At 42.6% G+C, this 23,029-nt stretch overlaps 1 pseudogene; it reads left to right on the top strand.

Moving 5' to 3' along the window:
- The first annotated feature begins 2,277 nt into the window (after nucleotides 1-2,277).
- LOC100995812 (large ribosomal subunit protein uL23-like) lies at nucleotides 2,278-23,029 on the top strand (annotated as a pseudogene).

The raw sequence follows: 23,029 nt of genomic DNA, 5'->3' as shown, positions 1-23,029 counted from the left end.
GTTTTTCTGCCCCTTCTTTCATAACACCGTTCTTCCCTAGTGAAGTCCACACACATCCTTACATGGCAGCTGTGGGTATATCAACTGGTCTGACCCTTTTTAGTCACAGAGCCTGAAGTCTCTGCTAGTACCTGCTGAGCACAGGGTCATGGGTGAGAATGGGCAAGTCTTTTTCTTTCTCTGGTTCCTGAACTTCCCAGGCTCTCTCACTTCTGGATCCTGAACACCCAAATCCCAAGCTTCCTTCCCAGAACCAACACCTCCTCCTCATTAGAAAGATACCTTTGTTCTGTGCTTACTTTATAAAGTCTTGCTCTTTCCCTGTCCACTGCCTTGTGTCACTATGTGTGTGTCTTGGGGCCAGTGGAAAGGTGAACAGAAGCCAGTAGAGAGTAACCAGCACCAGCTTCACAGGAATGGCATGACCTTGATACGATACCGGCAGTTTTCCCTTAACATCCCTGCCCCCTAAAGATTTCAGATCATATGTCACACTCTTAAGTAACAGCGATTTGTCTTTCACGGTTTTAATCATATTGATTAAAAGCATTTGTCTTCTCCAGAACATCACATTAAGTCATCAAAAAATATAAACCTTAAAAAGATGTAATTATTGGAACTGAAAAACATAAAAGATGAGCTTTGGAAATATCTTTGAGCAATTCATTCATTATGAACACATGTAATCTGTTGGAACAAAGTTCTAGGACAATCCAGGTCATCCTTCAATATTTGCAGAAAACAGCACAAAGAAAACTTGATACTTATACTTAGTTGGAAACTTTATGCCACAGCCATTAAATACAGAGATCATATAAAGGAATAGAGGAAGCTGTTGAATACTAAACTAACTCAAATCATCAATATCCTTACGAAGTGCACACTGAATTAATGTAAAAAGTATTTAGTAAACAAAAAGTATTTTCAATATACAATTAAGACTGAAAAGTATTGAGGCCTCATAAGCTGAACCTGACACAATAATTTTAAAAGGGAAAGTAATTTGGAAATCAGAAAACCATCTAAGGAATTTGGGAATTAGGCTTCTGTTGCCCTCTCTGCTACTGACGGTCAAGGCCTCCTCATTGTATTCTGTCCTCCATATCGCTGCTGATTCCCATTTTGTCTATTTCCATTTACCCCACTACTACTTGCTCAGGCCACTCTCCTTCATTGCCAGTGTTTGTTCAAATTCCTCAGACCCATCCACTTCCCATCTAAACTTCCCTCCCCTTTTCCCGCTCGTTGGCTCTACCTCCCTCCTCTCTGTTTTCTCCTCACTCTCCTGCCCCACCTCGACATCCACAGCGAGGCAATGAAGAAGCCCCCGCCAAGGAAGAGCCCGCTTCTCAGTGGGACACCGGGAAGGTAAACACCCAACACTCACCGCTAGTGGGAGGCGATTGCGCAGAAGCACGAGGGTTGTTACAGGATCGGGCAGGTCCCCTGCCCCAGTCTCGGACTCAGGGTCCTGTCTGAGGCGGCCACCCCGAAGCGTGGGGTTTGCGGAGACGTAGGGCCTGGCGGAGGGAAGGATGGGGAAGCATCTCAGGGAGGACTGGCGTCTGCCGAATCCCAGGGCTGCCCTGAGGGGCCAAGAGGGGCGAGGGTGGGGACGACGGAAGACAAGCCACATGCCGAATGGGGACCTGACGCGGCGCGCGACAGGATGGGCGGACGGTGAAGAGACCTAGGGAGGAAGGGCCGGACAGGGGCGACCTCAGTGACGGAACCGGACACAGACGCAGATCTGGCAGCTGAGCGACAGGCTCCGGAGCATTTCCGGGCGTCGCGGGACTCCCCGCCGACAGGAGGGCGGTTGCCGAGCCTGTGACATCCGCGGAGACCAGCAGGCCCCGGGTGTGGAGGATGCCGCAGGAAGGGGACTGCGTGGCTGGGTTTGGCCACAAAAAGCGGAGGGCACTCACCCGAGCGGACCTTGGCTCCGGAGAACCCGTTTCCCGGTCAACAAAACACGTCGCGCGAGGGGCGGGGCCCGTACGTGCAGGGAGGGGAGGCAGAGAAAAAGGCGGGGCCGGGGCGGGGCGGGGTCTCGGGCAGGGCCGGGACCGGGGCCGGGGCCGGGGCCGGGCCGGGGCGGGGCAGGGGCGGGGAGCTTACCGACCTCCGGCCGCCGCTGCGCGCGTTTCTGGCCCTGCCGGTGTCTCCGCCGGTTGAAAGCGCGTGTCTGCGTCGGGTTCTGTTGGAGTGAGTTCGGTGCGCCGTGGGTCCGCGCTGCTTCCACCCAACTTCCTGTTAGGTAAGAGGCGCGTGAGGCTCCTGTGCCGGGGGCGGTGCTGCTCCCGAGTCGGCGCGCGGCGGGGACGCGAGTCCGTAGGTGCTGGCGGGAGCGAGAGTGGGGCGGGGACCCTCGCGAGCCCGCACTCCGCCTCTTCGGCCCCACACGGCGTGACGCGCGCTCGGGCTCCGCGTTCGCGTCGAGGCAGAGGCGTAGGAGGGGTCGGGCCCAGGGCTGGAGGGGCCGGGACCGGGCGGGGTGCTGCCCTGGACACCGCGCCGGCAGCTGTTCCGCGCGGGTTCGTGTCATTGCTATTTTCAACCTGTCCTGCTCCGCACCTGAGATGATTTCTAAATTCGGTACCTTTGGGACAGGCGTGGATGACATCCCATAATTTACTTATTAATTTCTAAATGTAATACATACCACTCTCTAAAAGTATTTTTTAATTTGAAATATATTTGTATATATGTACATGTATATTTATTTATTTCTGAATTTTGTCTCCAGTACATATAATGAGGCTTGTAAAGTGGATAGTGTTCAGGACATAGGTGGATTTCGCTTTTAAGTAGTAAAGACTTAATTGGTGACTTACTGGGGCTATTTGATAAGGATTTTTTTTTTTAATGAACATTAAAAACAGTGAAATTGTATTTCCGGATTTCATTAGCTTCATTTATATCTTAATTGGTGAAAACTGTAAGTTAATAACTCATTTTTATTTCCTTTGGAGATTCTTAAGTTTGTGCTACCAATGATTATTTCCAAAAAAGGCACACTTCTGGTTTTCCCAGAACTAATGCTAGCTTCTCAATCTTTTGAGTTTACTTGATATTAATGTTTGACCTCAAATCATGTCACATTTTTGAAGAAAACTTTCTCTTAGCCAGTGGAACATAAACCACCCTGGAGTTCATATAGAGGAGGGGTTCAAATGCCTCTGATAGTGTCGTGTTAAAACTCATGGCCAAACGCAAGGTCACATAGCTTTCTTTCCATGTTTTCCTCTAGAATTTGTATAGTTTTGTCATTATAAAATGGGTCTTGTCCTAGACCCCAAGAACAGGTTTTTGGATTTCACATGGGAAAGACCTTTTGGCAAGTCACAGAGTATAGTGAAGTTAAGATAGTTTATTAGCGACTACTCAGCTACATAGCAGGGCGTCCTCAGAAAGCAAGAGGAGGAATGCACCTGTTGTAAACATATAATTTTTTTTTGAGACAGAGTTTCTCTCCTGTCACAATGGCATGATCTCGGCTCACTGCGACCTCTGCTTCCTGGGTTCAAGGATTCTCCTGCCTCAGCCTCCCAAGTAGCTGGGATTACAGGTGCGTGCCAATATACCCAGCTAATTTTTTGTATTTTTGGTAGAGACTGGGCTTCACCATGTTGATCAGGCTGGTCTGGAACTCCTGGCCTCAAGTGATCCATTCGCCTCGGCATCCCAGAGTGCTGGGATTACAGGCGTGAGCCACTGCATCTGGCCGACTCTCAGTTTTCACAGCCTTCACAGATGTAAAGAGCAGAGATGACTCCAAGCTGGGTCTGCCCAGCGTTTCCTCCTAAACATGTGCAGATCCTGTGTTCCTGGCAGGAGCATCCTGGCCTGGTGCCATGCTCTCCTCACTGCAGCCCACTTAGAGGGGGTCTTTGCCAGGCTGGTCTTGATCCCCTGACCTCCAGTGATCTGCCTGCCTTGGCCTCCCAGAGTGCTGGGATTACAGGCGTGAGCCGCCGTGCCCAGCTGCCCTCAATTTATAAATCAAGGAAATACTAGTTCTCTGGAACCAAAGTTCATGTTTGAAATAATTAGGAAAGAAAAATAAAATCTCATTGCTGAAAGAAAGGCAAATAGCACAATTGATTATTGAAATTGCAGAAGAGGGCTGGGTGCAGTGGCTCACTCCTGTAATCCCAGCACTTCGGGAGGCTGAGGCAGGCAGATCACCTGAGGTCAGGAGTTCAAGACCAGCCTGGATAAGATGGTGAAATCCCATCTGTACTAAAAATACAAAAATTAGCCTGGTGTGGTGGCACGCACTTGTAGTCCCAGCTGCTCGGGAGGCTGAGGCAGGAGAATCGCTTGAACCCAGGAGGTGGAGGCTGCATTGAGCCGAGATCGTGCTACTGCACTCCAGCCTGTGTGACAGAGTGAGACTCCGTGTATAAAAAAAAAAAAAAAAAAAAAGGAAATTTCAGAAGAATTTACTGGACAGACTGTTACCTTGCTGTATTCTCTAGCCCTGTGTTAGCAGTTACAAGGTATTTTAGGTTTAAACACTTATATTTTAGTCATTCGGTATAGTTAACTATCAAAAAGTCCTGTCCACATCATGACAACCTATATAAAATTTGGAAGCCTCTTCATCTATGCAATGGAAAATTGGTAAAGTAAGTGTAGATATTTAAGTTGATGAATTATTAATATTTAGGTACTGAAATGAGTGAGGGAATGTAATTATGTCATAGTTCTGGCATGGGACTTGGGGGGGCTCCCTCTGTTGCCTCTTGCTGGATGACAAATTCGTGACCTGTGGAGACTGAAGGATAAACTGTCACCTTCATCGGAAACCCTAGTCCAGAAGGAAAGTCCTCATTTCAGGATATACCACTTTGTCCCATGCATTTCCTTTTTCTTGTTCTGTTTTTTTGGAGACAAGTCTTGCTCTTTCGCCCAGGCTGGAGTGAAGTGGCCTGATATCGGCTCACTGCAACCTCCATCGCCCAGGTTCAGGCAATTTTCCTTCCTCAGCCTCCTGAGTACCTGGGATTACAGGTCTGCACCACCACACTGGCTAATTTTTTTTTTTCCTTTTAGGCGGAGTTTTGCTTTTGTTGTTAAGGCTAGAGTATGATGGCGCGATCTCGGCTCACCACAACCTCTGCTAACCAGGTTCAAGCGATTCTCCTGCCTAGGCCTCCTGAGTAGCTGAGATTACAGGCATGCGCCACCACGCCCAGCCAATTTTGTATTTTTAGTAGAGATGGGGTTTGTCCATGTTGGTCAGGCTAGTCTCGAACTCCCAACCTCAGGTGATCCGCCTGCCTCAGCCACCCAAAGTGCTGGGATTACAGGTGTGAGCCACAGAGCCTGGCCCTAATTGTTTTATTATTTCCTAGAGAAAAGGTTTCACCATGTTGGCCAGGCTGGTCTCCAGCTCCTGACCTCAAGTGATCCATCTGCCTCAGCCACCCACAGTGCTGGGATTACAGGCGTGAGCCATCTTACCTGGCCCTTTTTATTTTTATTTTTATTTTTGAGACAGGGTGTTGCACTGTTGTCCAGGCTGGAATATAATAGTGCGATCTCAGCTTACTGCAACCTCCACATTATGGGGTCAAGCAGTCCTTCTTCCTCAGCCTCCCAAGTAGCTGGGACTGCAGCTGTGTGCCACCATGTCTGGCTAATTTTTGTACTAGTAGACATGGGGTTTGGCTGTGTCGTACTGGCTGGTCTTGAACTCCTGGGCTCAAGTGATCTGCCTGCTTCAGCCTCCTAAAGTGCTGGGATTACAGGCGTGAGCCACCTTGCCCAGCCTATTTTTAACTTTTTGAGGAAATACCAAACTATGTTACAAATAAGCTGCACCATTTTATATTCCACATACAGTATTTAAGGGTTGTGATTTCTCTCTGACCTTGCCAACACTTGTTATTTTACATTTGTTGGATTATAGCCTTTCTAGTGTGTGTGAAGGAGTATCTGGTTGTGGTTTCAGTTTTGATGGCCATAATGATAATGATATTGATCACCTTCTCATGTGCTTGTTTTCCATTTGCATGTTTTTTGGCAAAGTGTGTGTTCAACTCTTTCTCCTTTTTTAATTTGGTTTTTGTTGTTGAGTTATACAAATTCTTTGTATATTGTGGTTAACAGACTGCTAGATATATAACATGCAAGCAAATATTTTCTTCCTTTCTGTGGGTTGTCTTTTCACTTTCTTTTTTTTTTTTTTTTCAGATGGAGTCTTGCCCTCTTGCGCAGGCTGGAGTGCAGTGCTGTGCTCTTGGCTCACCACAACCTCTGCCTCCTGGGTTCAAGCAATTCTCCTCACTCAGCCTCCCGAGTAGCTGGGATTACAGGCATGTGCCACTATGCCCGGCTACTTTTGTATTTTTAGTTGAAATGGGGTTTGTTTACGTTGGTCATGTTGGTATTGAATTCCCGACCTCATGTGATCCGCCTGCCTCAGCCTCCCAAAGTGCTGGGGTTAGAGGCATGAGCCACCATACCGGCCTTTTTTTATTTTTTTATTTTTTTTTGAGGTAGGGTCTTGCACTGTTACCGAGGCTGGAGTGCAGTGGTTCGATCTTAGCTTACTGCAACCTCCATAATCTGGGCTCAAGTAGTCCTCCCACCTCAGCCTCCCTAGTAGCTGGGACTGAAGCTGTATGCCACCATGCCTGGCTAATTTTTATATTATTAGGAGAGATGGGGTTTTTCTATGTCATCCTGGCTGGTCTTGAACTCCTGGACTCAAGTGATCCACCTGCCTCAGCCTCCCAAAGTGGTGGGATTACAGGTGTGAGGCAGCATGCCCACCTTTCTTGATTTTTATTTTTTGAGACAGGGTCTGGCGCTGTCTACCAGGTTGGAGTGCAGTGGTGCGATCTCACCTTACTGCAGCCTCCACGTTCTGGGCTGAAACAGTTCTCCTGCCTTAGCCTCCCTAGTAGCTGGGAGTACAGGTGTGTGGCACCATGCCTGGCTAATTTTTGTATTTTTTAGTGGAGACGTGGTTTTGCTATGTCCTTCTGGCTGGTCTTGAACTCCTGACCTCAAGTGATCCACCTGCCTCAGCCTCCCAAAGTGCTGGGATTAAAGGCATGAGACACCGTGCCTGGCCTATTTTTAACTTTTTGAGGAAATACCAAACTGTTACAAATAGGCTGCACCGTTTATATTCCACATACAGTATTTAATGGTTGTGATTTCTCTCTGACCTTGCCAACACTTGCTATTTTATATTTTTTGGATTATATCTTTTCTAGTGTGTGTGAAGGAGTATGTGGTTGTGGTTTCAGTTTCGATGGCCATAATGATAATGATACTGATCATCTTTTCATGTGCTTGTTTTCCATTTACATGTCTTTTTGGCAAAGCGAGTGTTCAACTCTTTCTCCATTTGTAATTTGGTTGTTTTTGTTGAGTTATACAAATTCCTTATATATTGTGGTTAACAGACTGTTGTTAGATATATAACGTGTAAATATTTTCTTCCTTTCTGTGGGTTGCCTTTTGATTTTTTTTTTTTTTAGACTGAGTCTTGCTCTGCTGCCCAGGCTGGATTTCAGTGGTGTGACATCGGCACAATCTCTGCCTCCTGGGTTCAAGTGATTCTCCTCCTAGCCTCCCGAGTAGCTGGGATTACAGGCATGGATCACCACGCCCAGCAACTTTTTTGTATTTTTAGTAGAGACTGGATGTCTGCATGTTGATCAGACTGTCTTGGACTGCTAATCACAGGTGATATGCCCGCCTGTGCCTACCAAAATGCTTGGATTACAGGGGGAGCCACCACGACTGGCCAGTTTTTTTTTTTTGTTTTTTTTGTTTTTTTTTTGAGGCAGGGTCTTGCACTGTTGCCGAGGCTGGAGTGCAGTGGTGCCATCTCTGCTTACTGCACCCTTCACATTCTGTGCTGAAGCAGTCCTCCTTCCTCATTCTCCCTAGTAGCTGTGACTACAGGTGTGTGCCACCATGCACGACTAATTTTTGTATGTTTAGTAGAGACGGGGTTTTCCTATGTCCTTCTGGCTGGTGTTGAACTCCTGGACTCAATTGATCCACGTGCCTTGGCCTCCCAAAGTGCTGGGATTACAGACGTGAGCCACCATGCCTACTCTTTTTTTTTTTTAAGACATGGTCTTGCGCTGTTGCTCAGGCTGGAGTGCAGTGGTGCCATCTTGGCTTACTGCAACCTCGACATTCTGGGCTCAAGCGGTCCTCCCGCCTCAGCCTCACTAGTAGCTGGGACTAGAGGTGTGTGGCAGCATGCCTGGCTAATTTTTGTATTTTTAGTAGAGACGGGGTTTTGCTATGTCTCTCTGGATGGTCTTGAACTCCTGCACTCAAGCGATCTGCCTGCTTCAGCCTTCCAAAGTGCTGGGATTACAGGCATGAGTCACCTTGCCTGTCGTGTTTTTAACTTTTTGTGGAAATACCAAACTATGTTACAAATAGGCTGTACCATTTTATATTCCACATACAGTATTTAATGGTTGTGATTTCTCTCTGACCTTGACAACACTTGTTACTTAATATTTGTGGATTATAGCCTTTCTAGTGTGTGTGAAGGAGTATGTGGTTGTGGTTTCAGTTTTGATGGCCATAATGAAAATGATATTGATCGTCTTTTCATGTGCTTGTTTTCTATTTGCATGTCTTTTTGGCAAGGTGTGAGTTCAACTCTTTCGCCATTTGCAATTTGGTTGCTTTTGTTGTTGAGTTATACATATTCTGTATGTATTGTAGTTAATGAACTGTTGTTAGATATATAATGTGCAAGCAAATATTTTCTTCCTTTCTGTGGGTTGTCTTTTTGCTTTCTTTTTTTTTTTGAGACAGAGTCTTGCTGTGTTGCCCAAGCTGGAGTGCAGTGGCAGGATCTCAGCTCATTGCCACCTCCGCTTCCTGGGTTCAAGCGACTCTCTTGCCTCAGCCTCCTGAGTAGCTGGGATTACAGGCATGCACCATTACAGCAGGCTAATTTTGTATTTTTGTTTGAGATGGGGTTTGTTTATCTTGGTCAGGATGGTCTTGAACTCCTGTCCTCAGTTGATCCTCCTGCCTCGGCCTCCAGAAGAGCTGGGATTTCAGGCATGAGCCACCGTGCCTGGCCCTAATGTTTGTATTTTTAGTAGAGACAAGGTTTAGCCATGTTGGCCAGGCTGGTCTCCAACTCCTGACCTCAAGTGATCCATCTGCCTCAGCCTTCGAAATTGCTGGGATTATAGGCATGAGCCATCATACCATGTCTTTTTTTTTTTTTTTTTTGAGACAGGTTCTTGCACTGTTGCCCAGGTTGGAGTGTAGTGGCACGATCTCAGCTTAATGCAACCTGCACATTCTGGGCTCAAGCAGTCCTCCTGCCTCAGTCTCCCTAGTAGCTGCTACTTCAGCTGTGTGTCACCATTCACAGCTGGGTTTTGTATTATTAGTAGAGATGGTATTTTGCTATGTCATCCTGGCTGGTCTTGAACTCCTGGACTCAGGTGATCCACCTGCCTCAGCCTCCCAAAGGGCTGGGATTGCTGGCGTGAACCACAGTGCGCAGGGTTTAGGGTTTATGGTTTAGGGTTTAGGGGTTAGGGTTAGGGGTTGGGGTTAGGGTTAGGGCTCGGGGTTAGGGTCAGGGTTAGGGTTAGGGTTAGGATTGGGGTTAGGTTTAGGGTTAGGGTAGTGTAAATAATTTCACATTATTACTAATAATAAATTATTTATATTACACTATTACTTAATGTAAAGGCTATTAAGACATGTTTGTCTTCAAAGAATGGCCTTGGTTTCTGTGGGCAGTTTCTCCTCATGGAAAGGTAGTGCGTTCCTGCTAAATCATGGACAAAACGGGCTTCCAGGAGCTACAGGCTGCAGCAGCAGCTTCTCCTCTACGTCCTTCACTGCCTCAAACTGTTGTTGACTTTGAAAGCTTCTTTCAGTCTAGTTTTATCAACAGAGCTAGTATTTCATGAGGTTCTACTACATACCGGGTTCCAGAAAGCTAAATACCTTTTGTTTGTTATTATTCACACATACAAATCACAACTCTCTCCTCATTACTCACACAACAAAATTTAGCTGAGGGAGATTGAGTGACTTTCCCAGGGTCACACAGCTACTAAGAGCAGAGTCGTGTTTAGATTCATGTGGGAATACTGAACACAGAAATGAACCAGTGGAAACATCCTATGTTCCAAAAGCCTACTCAAGCCATTTGTTCTTATTTTAAGGAAAATCTTTATGCTAATTTTAAACTCCAAATACTTATGAATGGCAGAGATCTACAGATTTGATTCTGATGTAAAAAATGATGGTCACCAGCTGGTTACTGCTGCCACCCCACAACCCCGAGCATATTGGATGAATGTCTAAGCCTTGTGGTTAGTGGGGACAATGCTGGTGGAGTCTGAAGTTGTCATGCAGTGACTCATGCAAGCTTAGGCAGATTTGGTGATATATGACACAGAGATGCAAAGAAATGTTGTAGCTGACACACACAGGCTGGCTCTGGGAGATGCAGAAGGAGCACGTCACCCAAAATAGAGCCAGAGAGACATCCTTAAGGAAGGAGCAAAGGGGCTGCATCTTAAAGAATGTAGAAAGGATTTGTCATGAGAGATGGGGCAGGAAGTTCTTGAGAGGCAGAGGGAGAGCATGAGAATGTTGGGAAGGGAGGAGAGATTCTCACACATCTGGGAAGCTGACAATCCATCAGCATTGTCAGAAGGAAAATAAGGAGGAGGAGCAGAAATAGATGAGGGGGATATAGAAGCAGGGCTGAAGCTGTGGTGATTGTGGTTAAGAGTTGTGATTCTATCCAGAAGGCAATAGGTAGCATTCTAAACAGAGATCTTTTTTTTTTTTTTTTTTTTTTTTGAGATGGAGTTTCACTCTGTCACCCAGGCTGGAATGCAGTGGCACGATCTTGGCTCACTGCAAGCTCTTCCTCCCGGGTTCACACCATTCTCCTGCCTCAGCCTCTGGAGTAGCTGGGACTACAGTCGCCCGCCACCACACCTGGCTAATTTTTTTGTATTTTTAGTAGAGACGGGGTTTCACTGGGTTAGCCAGGATGGTCTTGATCTCCTGGCCTCGTGATCCGCTAGCCTTGGCCTCCCAAAGTGCTGGAATTACAGGCGTGAGCCACCGCGCCCTGCCACAGAGATCTTTTAAAACAAGAGTCAGCAAATATTTTCTGCAAAGGGCTAAATGTTAAATATTTTAAATTTTCCAAGCCATATGGTCTCTCTCTCAATGACTCAGCTCTTCCATTATACCATGAAAGTAGCCAGAGACATTATATAACACATGTATGTGGCTATGTCCCATTACAACTTTACTTACAAACGCAGACTGTGTCAGACATAGTCTATGCATGGTAGTTTGCCACACCTTGTTTTAGAAAGCTCAGGTTTATGATGTGATGGAGAATGCCTACAAGAGTTCTTGTTTTAAATGGTAGAGTGAACATACACTGGAATTCTATCCTGCTTGACCCAAGCTCTTGATAGCAAAAGGTAGAAAAGATAGATAGTAAACAGATAGATAGATGATAGGCAGTAGATAGATAGATGATAGATAAAGAAAATACATAGCTGTTCCAGAAAACAGAAACGGATAATTTCATGAACGAAAAGCAGAGTAATATACTTTAGAAAGGCAGCAGGCCAGAAAACCTACAGTTGCAAAGCAAATAGAATTTCCAACTGCCTCTTGTAGCCCCTTCCTGGAAGTAGTCACAGCCCAGGGTGTTCGACTACTTCCTCTGTTTTTTGTTTGTTTGTTGTTTGCTTTTCTGTGGGGTTTTTGTTGTTGTTGTTTGCTTTTTTTAAAAAAAAATCCCTTTCACTGCTTTTTTGTCACAGCAGCCTTTGTCGCTTCAAACACCACAAGTGTTCTTTTAAAAGAATTATATCAACCTTTCAATTAAAATGCAACATGTCTGAAACTTGGTATCTGGAGAGGTGAGTTGGACAAAGGAGCCCTTGTTACTGCACGTTTTCATTCTTCAAATTTCACCTTGCACGCAGTAACAGACAGTGCACAAAGCCACTTCCTTATGGACGAAAATTCTGAAATCCTTTTATGCCTGGCCTTTCCATCCTTCAACTTCCCCTCTCCCACGCTGTGAATGATTGTATTGGGCATTTTTGTTTTAATGTCAGTGACAGGGGAACACAGGTAGCTCTAATATAGCTGTGACCCAGATGCTTCTGTTTCTAGCATGTATTTATTTTGCAGCAAACATTTACATCCATGATTTTTCACTGTCTTTTGAAAATAATTAGGCAATATCTCATCTGAGGTAGGATGTTTCTAGTGGTTGTGTTCTGAGGGAGGAAAACTAATCTGTTCTCTTTCCACTGCATTCTAGGAACAGTAAGAGGACCTTGTGCATGAATAATTTGTTTCCACACTACAGAGTGGGTAATAAGCAGATTAGTAAAAACAATTCTGCTTCACTTCAGTAACAGCCTCCTCCAACTCATTTTTTCTCAACAAACTTATTTTTCCAGCAGAAGAATCCCAGACTTCTTAGAGAACCCAGTGACTTTTTGCACCTTAAATCTGTGAAATCCTCATGTTTTTTTCTGCCGTATCCATAGTTCAAACAAAGATGAGGCAAAGCTAGACGCATTCCTGAAGGAACCCAAGGAATTCCTCTCTTTCTCTCTCTGGAATGAAATGAATTCTCCAGACCACTAGTTCTAACCTTCAAAACCCAAACCTGTTTGTGAGATCTCCTTCAAATACTACTGTAGACCCCAGTGCTTATTCATTAAATTTTTTAAATATTTGTTTTATTTGGAATCAAAGTATTTGTAATTTTAGTATTTGTATTAATATAAGGGGAAAATGTTTAAATCTGTCTATGCCATATGTGCCTCTGGCTTATTGCCCAATTAATTGTAGCCTCAGGCTAAACTTCCGTTTCTGTGTTTAATTTTTGTCAGAAGAAATATAACTGATCTCAAAACATCTGCTTTTATGTAGGGACTCGTGCTGCCATCTCCATTCCTCTCTCCTTTTTTGCAATCTGGGTGGAAGTTCTTTAATATGAACATTTCAACCACCTTCATTCTACCATGTCCACTATGAGCACATTCAAACGTATCCAGCCAAGGGTATCATCTTAGGCCAGGGATTTTTTAGGAATCTATTTTGCTGTGATGCGGCTGGCACCCCTTTGACTCATTGTATCACCCCAGGGTTCTTTTCATTTTATAAGCCCAAGAGGGCAGAAAATGAAGTAGGTGAGCAATTAAACAGTCTGAGTCAGGAGTGTCTCCCCTTGTGTTAAGCAATGTTGTAGAACATCGTGTTTAGCAAGCTCCTAGCAGATGAGCCACGTGGCCGCTGAGCACACACGCCTGCTTGCTGCTGTGAGCTCAGGCACCGTCATCATTAGTCTTTTTCACCTCTGGAGGGAATTGTAAGGGCCACTTAATAACCTGTAAATCATAGAGAGTTAAAGGTGTTTCCCTAAAACACTGATGACAGAATGAAAGGTGAGGAGTGTTAGCCACAGGTCAAAAGTGCAGGAAAGTCTCTCAGTGTGGGTTGTTGAAGAAATGCAGGTCTTTTTTCTTTTGGAAGTGTCCCTAGAATGGGGTCAAGGACTCTGCCCATTCTAGGATGAAAAATTGGGATATAAGACACTCTCAGATATTTATCCCAAGCTTTCAATTTGGGCTCTTAATTAGTTTGTTCATCCATCACAATCGCAAATGCTAAGCAGGGCATTTGAATCTCTCCACAGTCCAAATCAGCACCGTCTTTTAAAGTTGAGTTTCTTATTATTCTCACCTGATATACCTTATTTATCCCACACCCACCCCAATAACATATTGTGCTCACTGTTATCTTTGAGACAACACTTGAATTTTACTCAGCCTGGAGCGCTCTTCACATGTCTTGTCCAGATCCAGTTCGGACTCATTCTTCAGCCGTGCATCAGTCAGTGGGGGCTAGGTTAAACTGTGGTGACAAACAACCTCCAAATTTCAGTGGCTCAAAAATCTTCTTCCTCATTTATTTACATTTCATCATGGGTCAGGTGAGAGGTAGCTCTGTGCTGTGTCATCCTAACACAGGAATCCAGACGGAAGGAGGGACCGTCAATAAGATCCCCATTGCTATAGAAAAGAGAAAAAAGCATGCGGAATAGAACGCTGTTTCTTGGAGATTTCTCCTGAAAAAGTCACATGTTATTTCTTCTCACCTCCATTGGCAAAAGTAAAAATAAAAATAAAAAAGTCATGTGACCATGGAAAAATGTAAGTAGGTGGGATGGAAGTCAGAATGCATTCATAAAAAATGAACTGAAAATATTTGGAGAACAGCACCAATGACTATCATGAATGCCAACATACATCCCTAACAACCCAGTGCTGTTACCCTCCAAACATTTTATGGCTTGCAAAGTATTAGAACTTCATATGTGAAGCCATACCACTCAGAGGGAATGCAAAATACATAATGACATCTCCTTTAGGATGTCCTTAGAGAATTCAAGGAAAAGAAGTTAAATAATTTTAAAGTGCTTTTGGGTACAGCTATTTAGCACTAGACAGTAAGAGTAGAGATAGATTGTAAAGATAATAATAGGGTTAGGGATAGGATTAGGATCTGGGTCAGAGTCAGGGCCAGAAATATGGTTAGAGGTGGGGTCATGGTCAGGGTCAAGATCAAAGTCAGAGTCAAAGTTAGGGTCAGAATTAGGGACCAGGGTAGGGATCAGGATTTAGATTCAGGGTCAAAGTCTTGGGACAGGGTTAGGGTTAGGATTAGAACCAGAGCTTTTTTCTCCTCAGGACCTACCCGAGGGTGGGTCACCATGGCTTTGGAGCACCTGGTAGTGTGGCATGTCCACAGTGAAGACCAGAGTTTCATTGTCCTTAAGACTGACCTGGGGAGACGTGGCTGCAGGCCATTGAGGAAGGTGAGGAAGAAGCTTCCTGTCTGCTCCCCGTGTGTTTAGGAGGGAGCTCTGCCATGGGCTTTACTTTCACATGTTATATTCCACAAGTCTTGTTTTACAAAAGCATCCCTTCCTTGAGGCTTCCGCTGCTCATCGCTGCTCATCATCATAACGTGCCATAACATACAGTAAGATTTGGGTTTGTTTCTGGGGAGAGATCTTGGTATAGAGAAAGGAGAAATGCTTAGAGCCACCATCAGGACAGTTGGGATGAAAGCTGGGGTTGGGCAGAGGCTGGAGGAAACGTGCACCCCCTGTAAACACTTTTATTCTTGTTTTAATTACTCCTTTTTCTTACAGTGTTAAATTAGTAAAAATAGTATTGAAAAATTGAAAAGTAGACATATTAAAACTTGCAACACCACTTAAGCTTAGATGTATTATTTGTACCTCATCAACATTTTTTATTTTGTTGAGAAAGTTTAAGGTTAATTGGCAGCATATTTCTAATAGTAGATAGAATAATGTCTGTTTTATAAACATTGACATCCTACATTACATGTGTGAACCCTGAAAATCTGAGACGGCTCTCAGGATTTTTAGAAAGTTTATTTTGCCAAGCTTGAGGATGTGCGCCCATGATGCATCCTCAGGAGGTCCTGACAACATGGGCCCAAGGTGGTCGGGGCACAGCTTGGTTTTACACACTTTAGGGAGACATGAGACATCAATCAGTATGTGTAAGATGTACATTGGTTCAGTCCAGAAAGGTGAGAAGCCCAGACAGGGGGCTTCCAGGTCATAGGTAGGTAAGAGACAAACGATTTCATTCTTTTGCATTGCTGATTACCCTCTCCAAATGAGGCAATCGGGTATGCATTTATCTCAGTGAGCAGGTGGGTGTCTTTGGATAGAATGGGAGGCAGATTTGCCCTAAGCAGTTCCCAGCTTGACTTTTCCCTTTAGCTTAGCGATTTTGGGTCCCCAAGATTTATTTTCCCTTCATAAGGTTTTCCTATGAGCATTAATTATTCATTGTGTCTTTTATTACACAAATAAGGCACAGATTTTTAAAAAATCATCAACATCGTGGCTACCTATATAGACATAATTACATAGAAGCTCAACTAAATTTGCAAACATCCCAGAGTTTGGGTTTACAGTAATTCTTTGTGATTCTTTAAAAGTTAAAGTATTTTTTCCCGTAAACATAGCAACATTTAAAATCACCTGTAGAATGTCCTGCCATTTTTGTTTTTCTAGTTTCCTCATTTTCTGCAAAGCCTCGCTGAGGAAATTGACTTTGAATATCCTTTTACACTCTTCTGTTTTAGAAAGCATTGTGGTAAAACATTGAATCATCATGGTCATAAGTTCTGTCCACATTCTTTCTTTCTTTGAATATTTTTTCCCAGTGAGCAATATTTGATTCTGCTGTATTATGGCTAAAAGGTAGGCATGGGAACAAAATAAAGACAAGAAGTCTTCGGGATAAGTGATCCCATCACAATGAATCAATTTGCAATTGGAACATATTTTTACAAAGTCACTCTTGTGAAAATATTTAGCTATGAATTGAAACAGAGTCTGTATGGTTAATATTTTTCCTGGTCTAAGGTGAACAGCATTTTAGAGAATGAACCCAGGACACAACCACAACACAAGAAAAAAATAGGAGAATTAAGTTTACACATATGTGTTACTACAGTAACAGAAAACATGTAAAGAACATTTGTTTTCATTTATATGTCAGTCTGCACTGTTTAATTTTTTGTGTCATAAATGCTCTTATTTAAAAAAACAGGACTAGTTAACAGTGTCAGTTACTAGTAATTCATGGTATAAATAATTAAACAAGGAAGTGCTCAAAAAAACAGTGTTTTAAATAAAGTTTTATTTTACATCTTTTTTTACTTACACAGCAATTGTCAAAAAAAAAAAAAAAGATTTCCCATGTAGCCGCAACCTAGTTTCCTCTCTTATTAACATCTTCTATCAGTGTGTCTCACATGGCTTATTAATATCTTACACAATTTGTCACAGTTAATGAACCAATACTGATAGACTAAAGTTCATATTTCATTTGGATTCCCTTAGATCTGTCTTACTGTGATCCAGGATCCCATCCAGGATCCCGCATGACATGTAGTCATCATGTGGGCTCTTCCTGGCTGTGACAATGTGTCAGGCTTTCCATCTCAGGTGACCTTGATAGTACTGAGGAGGATTGGTCAGGCATTTTGTAGAATGTCCCTCATTGTCACTTCATGTTCTCAAGGTGAACTGTCAGCTTTGATGTTAACTTGGATCATTTGGCAGAGCTACTGTTTGTCAGGTTTCTCCACTGTGAGGTTATTTTTCCTCCTTGTCCGTACTGCATGTGTTCTTTTGGAGCAAGCCACTCTGCAGAGCCTCACTCCTTACGGAGTGAAGAGTTGGCTTCACCTTCTTGATGGCTGAGTGTCTACATCAATTATTTGGAATTCTTTTGCAAAGGAGATTTCTATGCAACTCCATTTGCTTATTCACCTATGCATACAAATACAGACACCTAGATAATTACTTTAAGCTTTAGCTATTATTCAACACTGCAGCATTATGTTGCACAATTCATTCCTGTGTTGGCCATCGGTAGCTTTTTTTATTGGCTCTTATTTTTCTTTGATATATTTTAATTTTTTTAGTACTTACTTACTTTCTGATACTTCCAGATTATCCTGGCTCCTATATTTACTCTCCCAGTTCTAGTATCAGACATTTCTTCAAGGAGCCTGATTCCTTTCAGAATGGTAGGAAAACTTATGTCTGGCTGCTGAAAGAGCACATTGTATCTTGTCCCTCATTAGTAATGCTAGGAAGTATATGTGTGTGTCTAACCTACCTAGACACACCTAATTATAAAGTTTTCTATGTAGAACTGTGTGTATCCATATTAAACTAAACATAAGTTTACGTTGATGTCTCCACCTCTGATCTACTATCACAGGAATCATTCTAGCCTTCTCGCCTTGCTAATTTGTAACCTTCCGCTTCAACAGTGAGAAACCTGGTTCCCACCATCTGCGACTTATGTAAGTCATTGTTTTATTCCAGATACAGACACTGTGGTTTTACAATTGTTCACAGTTGCTTCTGTTGGAAAGAACTTTATAAAGTGGAATCCAATGATGAAGTATAGTTCATGTGCCTTCAGCTTACAGATTCTATTCATTTTCAAAGTGACTTAGGTCAACACCATTTTCCCTACACCTTCAGTGAGTTTTTACCTACATTTGTGTCTTAGTCCATTTTGTGCTTCTGTAACAGAATACCTGAGGCTGGGTAATGTATAAGTAAAAAAGGTTCATTTGGCTCACAATACTGGTGGCTGGAATGTCTGAGATTGGGCAGTTGCATCTGGTGGGGCCTCAGTCTTTTTCACCTCATGGTGGAAAGTGGAAGGGGAGCAAGGGGTGCACCAGAGATCACATAGCAAAAGTGAAAGCAAGAGGGAAGCCAAGGAAACCAGACTCTTTTTAACTAGCTACTCCTGCAGGAATTAATCCATTCCTGTGACAGCAGAACTCACTCACCCCCATGGAGGACATTAATCTATTCATGAGAGATCCATCCCCATGACCCAAACACCTTCCACTAGGCCCCACTGCCCCACACTGACACAGTGGGGGTCAAATTTCTCAAAAAAAAAATTTTTTTTTTGAGACAGGGTCCCGCTCTGTCGCCCAGGCTGGAGTGCAAAGGTGCAATCTCAGCTCACTGCAACCTCTACCCCTGGGTGCAAGCGATACTCCCTCTTCAGCCTCCTGATTAGCTGTGACTACAGGCACATGCCATCATGCCCATCTAATTTTTGTATTTTTGGTAGAGACGGGGTTTCACCATGTTGCCCAGGCTGGTCTTGAACTCCTGGCCTCCCAAAGTGCTGTAATTATAGGCATGTGCCACCATGCCCGACTAAATTATAGTTTTCCATTGAAACATAAAATTTCTCTCTGTAGTAATCATCATTTTTGATCATAATCAAAGTAAGACTATTCTTGTTTTAAAAATAAGTCTAGTTTTGTTAGATTTTGCTTGATTATTTACATAAGTGCAGCAAGAACAGGAGATGACCACATAGGTGCTTTCAAGTTTCTTTGCTGGAAGTTTTCATACAGAATCTCAGATTTGACTTTTAAAGGCCTTATTCAGGCTAAAACCCAAGCCAAGCACATACTATCAAATTTCAGCTGCACTCCTTATAGCTTTGTGTGAATTCCTCTCTTCTTGAGGCCCCCCAAAATATCCCTAAATTCCTGGGCCTACCAGGAAATGACCTTCTTTACTAATCTGAAGGCTGTGAACCCTGTAATCTAGGTATCAGCCTGGTTTTTCTCAGAGTGCTGTTGGGAATGAAGATTTTGGTGTTCCAAAAAAAAGAAAAAAAAAAAAAAAGAACGTGGGAACAAATGATCTCTTAGCGAGGCGAGCTTTACTTTCTGCATAAAGGGTGCTACTCAGTAGCTGTCCAGCCACAAGAGCACACCAAACAAAGGAGACAGAGTTACTTATAATCTGATGTGTCTACCCTAGTGCTGTGTCCAATTTCCATTGGCTGAAATAGGACCTCACATTTTACACTTTACCCGATTGGCTATTAGTTTAAAACTTTCTTAATTAGGTAAGGGGAATAGAACAAAGAAAGAAAAGGAAGTTGCCCAGGGATAGGTAAGGAAGCATCTCCAAATAAGGAATGGCATGCACTATGGGCTGGGGCTTGTCTAGTTCTGCCCAGGCATGCTGGAGCAAGCTAGGACAACTGATTTGGAATACACACACACACACACACACACGTATATATAAAAATAGTGGATAGCAATCTTATAGTAAGAAATTGTGACTTTTTATAATCTTTGAAGAAATTTCCCATTTCTCACAGTGCTTTGTAAGCATTGTCTCCATAAAAGTCAACCCTTACTCCCTTAAGATTGCTGGTCATAACTGATCTTAGGTACATTTCCTAAATATGATACTCCTGTAAAAACCTTGATAATATAACCAAAATTTCCAATTATGTCCTGTTATAAGGTTCTTATTGGACTTTTGATAACAACTATATCATCATGAAAATAAGAGTATTCAGTAAGAATTTCAAAATTCTGGAGAAATCAGGCAGAGAAAAAAGATAAATGCCTCATTTCTGTTTATAAAAGTATAATCTACTAAATTGTTGTAAGTTACAGTTAGATTAAGAGAAAGAGATTTCTTAAATCCAGAAACTAGAACATTAAAGAACCAGCAATGCTCCAAAAAGCTATAAAATTATAATCAATTTTCATCAGCTCATTCAGTGCCATGTAATCAATTCCAGTCTTGCTGGATCTTGGGTTAGTAGTGTCATGAACCCATCAGTTTCTCAACCAGACTTCTGGAGATCTTCACTGAGTCAAGTGTATGGTCTTAAAGTTATTTAAGCAATATCATCAGAAGCCTATAACCAGAGTAACTGTCATACTCTTTTCTGTGAGTCTCAGAGGGAGTCCTGTGTTGGAGATGAGCATTCTGACTTGTAGCTGATTGCAGGAGCTTTCAGGAAAGCATCAGGGGGAATATCTAAATGACAAAGAGTATGAAATGGCTGTGATGAAAGATCTGATGAGAGTTTATTATACCACAACTGACAAGGGTATTCGATTTTTTCTGTGGCCTCCCAAAGCACTGGGACTACAGGCGCCTGCCACTACAGCTGGCTAATTTTTTGTATTTTTAGTGGAGACGGAGATTCACCGGGTTAGCCAGGATGGTCTGGATCTCCTGACCTCGTGATCCATCCTCCTCAGCCTCCCAAAGTGCTGGGATTACAGGCATGAGCCACTGCGCCCGGCACAATATTTAAAATAATAATTGGAATTATGACTCATTACTCTATACTGGCACATAGCATGGATAAGGAGGACATAACAAATTTCCAGGAATTTTATATCATTTCTGAAAACATAACATTTTACCCATACAAATGTAACACAGGGAAGGTTAGGTATCTCTTTTTATGTATCTTATGTATGGTTTTCCTTATAAAAAATACATCCTACTTTACTTGGGAAACATGCCCTACTTTTCTTGCATGCTTTGCATGGGGTTGTTTCTAGTTATTCCATTATTTCTAGTAGTTCTATTTACATATACTGATTATAATTTTAATACTTAGTAATCTTTTATTTTCCAGAGAAAACTAGGAAGTAGTCAGTTATAAACTGTCATATATTAGCATTCTATAGTAGGTTAGAAAATGTATGAATATACTATCTCCCAACATCTAGAGGGATGTGTTTCCTCATAATACAATTTCTCAGTGTGGCAGAAAAAAACATGTTTATTAACGGGCCAAAATATCTTTAGTCTTTCTGTAAAAATAGGAAGCCAAAAGTATATAAACTTGAATTATTTATGTTCAGTAATTAATGTTTTAGTATTGTATCTTATTTATAAATTGTCTAGATATTTAATGCAAATCTTTTACTTAGCTTAAGTTTAAGGTTAAAAATTAGCAAAAGTACTTTGGAAACTACTATTAGGCAGATTTACTGTGAACAAATTATTTTTGAAATAATGTTTTTCACTTTTCACAAGATGGCACCGAAAGCGAAGGAAGCTCCTGCTCCTCCTAAAGCCGAAGCCAAAGTGAAGGCTTTAAAGGCCAAGAAGGCAGTGTTGAAAGGTGTCCACAGCCACACGCAAAAAAGAAGATCCTCATGTCACTCACCTTCAGGTGGCCCAAGACACTGCGACTCCAGAGGCAGCCCAAATATCCTCGGAAGAGCACCCCCAGGAGAAACAAGCTTGACCACTATGCTATCAAGTTTCCACTGACCACTGAGTCGGCTGGAAGAAGATAGAAGAAAACAACATGCTTGTGTTCTTTGTGGATGTTAAAGCCAACAAGCACCAGATCAATCAGGCTGTGAAGAAGGTCTATGACAGTGATGTGGCCAAGGTCACCACCCTGATTTGTCCTGATAAAGAGAACAAGGCATATGTTTGACTGGCTCCTGATTATGAAGCTTTGGATGTTGCAACAAAATTGGGATCATCTAAACTGAGTCCAGCTGGGTAACTCTAAATACATGTGTATCTTTTCACCATAAAAAAATAATGTTTTTCATAAGAATGACAACTTAATTAGAATCAAATCTATAAGCTTTAAGATTTTACATTTCTGTAAGTATAATATTAGCTTATTTGACTAGAACTCAAGCAGAATAGGAATTTATGTTTGTTTTATATTCAATAGTGATAACTTTGAAGACATAGTTTTATTACACCAAAAATTTTATATTAATCTCATTTAACTAAGTTTTATCCAAATCATGTTAACTTAAAAAACATTTGATCAGTTTCTGTATTTCTAGGAGTGTGGTGAATATTTATTTATAAATGGTTATTTTTTTCCAAGCCAAGTTAGAATAGAGCACTTTTAGAGGATTTTATAAATGAATTTTGCAGTGCTATCCAGAGTTAAGAAAATATCACATATACATAACATACATTAATAGATATACAAACACAAATAGAGATTTCATAGCTTTCATCCTGAAATTTCAGCCATGAATCAGGCATAAATATTCTGATGGTTAATTTTAGACATCTACTTGATTGGATTAAGAGACATACATAGCTGGTCAAACACAATTTCAGCCATGAATCAGGCATAAATATTCTGATGGTTAATTTTAGACATCTACTTGACTGGATTGAGAGACACACATAGCTGGTCAAACACAATTTCTGGGCATATCTGTGAAGGTGTTTCTGGAAGACACTGAGATAACCCTGACCCAGTGTGGATGGGCACTGATATGGTTTGCCTGTGTCCCCACCCAGATCTCATCTTGAATTGTAGTTCCTATAATCCGTACATGTCGTGGGAGGGACCCAGTGGGAGGTGATTGAATCATGGTGGTGGTTACTGCCATGCTGTTCTCATGGCAGTGAGTGAGTTCTCATGATCCGATGGTTTTATAAGGGGCTGTTCCCCTTTGGCTCAGCACTTCTTCTTGTTGCTGCCATGTGAAGAAGGACGTCTTTGTTTCCCCTTCTGCCATGATTGTGAGGCCCCTGCAGCCACGTGGAACTGTCAGCCCATTAAACCTCTTTGTTCTTTATAAA

The sequence above is a fragment of the Pan paniscus genome, chromosome 5 (assembly GCF_029289425.2).
Source record: "Pan paniscus chromosome 5, NHGRI_mPanPan1-v2.0_pri, whole genome shotgun sequence".
NCBI lineage: Eukaryota > Metazoa > Chordata > Mammalia > Primates > Hominidae > Pan > Pan paniscus.
This window is presented reverse-complemented; position numbering and strand designations above follow the sequence as displayed.